Genomic DNA, 4,446 nt, shown 5'->3' on the forward strand with positions numbered 1-4,446 from the left:
AGATCAGATTAAGCTGTATGCGGCCCCTAAACCAAAATGAGTTTGACACCCCTGTGCTACACTGTGGGAAGCCACTACATGCAATGATTGTTTATTGGCTCAGGCTGGTGGCACAAAGACAGCAGCATAGAAACGGTGATACAGGCAGTTACTGCAGCGACCGACAGTCTGAACGGTGAGGAAGGTCAGCAGCCGGTCTGTTTATGTTATAATTCGGTTTATTTCTATAGCATAATTCGCCACAAATACAAAAAAACAAAAAAACATTTCAATTCAATTCCAACTGATCCTCATTAGTTTGCCTAATTAATTATTCAGAGTAGATTAAAAAGCAAACCCAGCAGATTGCATTGACATTATTATTAGTANTAAAAAGCAAACCCAGCAGATTGCATTGACATTATTATTAGTATTATGAGTTTAACAGCAGCTGAAGCTGTAAAATCTGACAGCAGGTCGAGAATAAAGCAGCTCTGCTTTTCCTGTTGCTCTGCTGACAGACCATAATAATCCCGCAGGCTTCCAGCCTGTTTTCACGCCCTGCACGCAACAACAGCAGGTTCGATTAGACCAGGTGTGCTGCGACCGCCAGTTCCAGCTAGCCAATCAGCTGGGACTATGGGAGGAGGCCCCGCCCATTTCGACTGGCGATACAGGAGAAGTTTGATGGAGGAAGAAGGAAGTCATGACGCTGATAACGACCCTCCTGTCTTCACTTCCTGCTGAAGGAAGGCAGTTAAACTGGACCTTCTTCTCCCTCCAGAACCGACAGAGTTCTCCCAGCACCTGTTTCACCAGGTGAGCCGGAAGTCCAGCAGGAACTCCGAACATAACCAGAACTACCAGCCGAACCTCTGTGAAGACAACAGGTGATGAAACCTGCCCACAGGGACCTGCTTTAATGTCACCATGGAAACATCTGGAACCAATCAGGTCTCAGTGCCAGAACCATCCCATTATCCCGTCCCAGTAAATGTTAGCAGGTGTCACAACTTCGAAACCTTTAAAAGAACCAGAACCCGTTTCCATAACAGCCAGAATAAATGATACTTACAGATTGAATAAAAGTGGACGGCACCAGCCGGTCCGGACCGGACCCGAACTCACAGCGGCTCCCAGCAGTAAAAATGGTAAAAAAGGCTGAACTGGGGCGGAATGGACCAGATCGGACCTCCGAACCGAGCTGCTCTCCCTGACTGAGCTGAGTTCGGTATTTCACCGGAAGCGCTCTTTTAAGTTTCGTTTCTGTCATTTGACGGCACGCGCGCAGTCACCTTGGAAACGGGGAGCTTATCCCGGAAGAAGCGCACGGAGTGATGCGCGGCTATGGCAAGTGATTATAGCATTTAATCAAAAAGGGCAAACTCTCCTTTCAGTTTTCAGGCAGCAGTAATTTGATTCCTCCTCGTCAACACAATGTTCCAACCAGCAGAAAATGAAATTTAAAATCTCAACAAGTGCATTATTACTAGAGGTAACTACCAGTCTGTCGCAGTGCAGCATAGAGACAAACAACCATGCACACACACACACACACACCTAGGGAAAATTTGGGGAGACCAATTAACCTGACAAAGGCATAGATCCCATCTCATTACTGGGGGGAACCATAATTTCTTAAGACCAATTTTTTTGGGGGGAGGCGGGGAGTCGGCAAAGTTACAGTGAAATGTAACGTAAAATGTTTAAAGAGTTTTTAAACCACATTCAAGCTGCAGGACCAAAAATGGCTAGTGATGCACATCAAACGTGTTTTTCTCAGTAAGCTTCCTATTGAGAAATTAAACTAAAACTCAAATGTTGCTTCTATACGAGTTTTGTTCATTCTGACTGATCTGATCTCTGCTACACCTTTGCAACATTCAGGGTGACCAGAGGTGAACCGGACTTGTCATTTCAGAGAGCAGGAAGACTGTCAGCAGAAGAGGTCGGTGGATATCAAGTGCCGGTTCCTGGATCTTGTTTTGGAAACTGACATTTCTGTAATTAAAATATTAATACATTTGGGGTGTGCTGTGGTGGCACAGGGGTTCAGCACAACCCACATATGGAGGCCTTAGTCCTTGACGCGGCTGTCGCAGGCTCGATTCCCGGCCTTGGCGACCTTTGATGCACATCTTCCCTCTTCTCTCATTACCCAATTAACTATCAAATAAAGGCCACTAGAGCCAAAAAAGTCTTTAATAAAAAATAATAAATTCATAAATATTTTTTTTCTTCCACATGTCTTTGCGACCAGGACTTTCATCAAGGGGTCCATCGCATGTGACTACCATGGAATATTCACTATTGCTGCCGAGGCTGGCGGCTTGCGGGGTCCCTGAAGGCGGGACAAGATGCATACATTTACTTTTTAAAGTCTGGGGACCATGGACTTCTGCATAAACTCTCAGGTCCACCTGTGTGACAGTCATCCACAGCTCGCCATGTTTGGCTGACCGATAAACCTTTCTGCCAAAAATCTCAACACCAAATGTCTGTTAGTGAAGTTCCCAGGCCTGGCAGACCCATTTCTCCTAATAAAAACAAGAGACATCAAGCTGGGAGAGATCTACATGGACCATGGGGTGAGGCAGCACTCGTTTAGGGTTGGAAGGCCAGGGGATGATCTTAGCTGGATGGGTGAGGTTGGCTCACCTCCCCCAAGAGAAACAATTTAGTCCTATGTTAATATTGTAGTCAGTTAAAATCTTTATTTTAATTTGTTTGACTGTGGTGTTATAGTAAAAAGTTCAGTGTTTGAAGTTTTAGTGTCATTTTCTGTACTCCAAAGTTCAGTATGACTTTAAATTGTATCTTTGCAATTAAAGTTTTTGTTTTGTGCTGCTGATAATTTTCTCCCCCATTTTTTCTTTCTGGTCCTGGATACAAGACGGTCGACCAACCATGGTACAGAATGTTTTCCTTTTGCATTTCTTTTAAACTTTGGCTTTTAGCATGTGTAAAATGTTTGGTCAAAAGGCCAAGGCAGCTGACCTTCCTTGCAGTGGAGGACATTTTGTCAAGCCAAAAAAATTTCTTTGGGCTTCTTGCTGCTCCTTTTATCGTTCACTAGATTGAGGCATTGCCATTTCAGGTGGAATCTGGATCACTGTCACAGCTATTTTCAACTTTAGCATTGATTCCTGTTGCATAAAGATGGCCCAAATGAAACACACTGAGGTTTGTGGATTAGAGCTGAGAAAATGGAACATATTAAGATGTCAGATTCCTTCTGTAAGACACTGTAAATGTCATGTTGGGTTCCAGTTTCTTTACCCACATACAGAACACCACCAGGAGAACAGATAATCAGATGAATAAAGTTTATTTCAACAGTGATGAGAATGTGAGAATCTGAGTCTGGTCCTTGGGAGGGGCCACCGGGATCGTCTGTTTTCTGAAGAGTAGTGAAAGGAAAATGGTGAGTTTGAGGTTCTCAGAAAAAAAATAATCTTTGAAACAATCAGAAAGATCTTACTTGTTTAGAAGTAGACTTTAGCCAAAGAGGAGATACTGTGGGCTCCAGGGTTGGGTCTCTTTGTGGGCGTTCTTGAAGTGATTCAGTTTCCAGTGAGTTCTTGATAGAATCGGTTCTTTGTTGGAGATGAGGAGGAGCGAGCCGACTGGTGTCAAGGTGTTGGCAGTCAGCTCCTCATACACTCCAGGATGATTAGCTGATAGATCACAGGTGTACTGGCTGAGTCAGCAGGCACGCTCTCCACAGGTACAGCCTCCAGTCGCCCTCTAGTGGATGAAAAGGGGAAGCAGCAGGCAGACAGAACCCCCCACAAAGAAACAAAACACCCTGGTTCCCAACATGCTGGAGTAGTTATTTTATTTAAAAGTTTAATAGGACAGAATCCAAGACTTTAATTTTTATCAAACCAAACTTGGAATGTTTCCAAATCTGTTTCTGCTCAACCTGTAAAAGCAACAAACATAAAAAAATGCTCATTATTTCCGAAAAACATGTCAACTCCATGTTGACAACTCCATGAGCACCACCGAAGCTCTTTGTCAGATGTTCCAATATTTTATTGGAACATCTTTATTCATAACTTTAACTGGAAAAGGATTTGGACTTTACCAAATATATNATGGCCAAATCTGTCCAGTGGTTAATGAAGGCCATCAAAACGTTGTTACATTTTAATTTAAACGTTTGTGATCACCTGCTTGGTTTAATAAACTAATAATTTCATAATTACATTGCAAAACAGGAAGCTGAATGTTTTTTCTTTGTTCTACAAAGGTAGTATAGAAAAAGAATTTAGCATTTGCCACAACTTTATTTTTTTACTTACCTATTAAATTAAGAAAAAAAAAATTAATAATCTTCCTGAATCCAATTGGCTGAGCGACTTTTTTTGTTTCTCATTTTGAAATTATTTAATTTAAACTAAATTTGGAGAATTTTTTTCACCAAAAAAAGAAGAGCTTAGATCTGAAGGAATTTATCTGTGA

Source organism: Poecilia formosa, unplaced genomic scaffold (genome assembly GCF_000485575.1).
Source record: "Poecilia formosa unplaced genomic scaffold, Poecilia_formosa-5.1.2 Scaffold1115, whole genome shotgun sequence".
NCBI lineage: Eukaryota > Metazoa > Chordata > Actinopteri > Cyprinodontiformes > Poeciliidae > Poecilia > Poecilia formosa.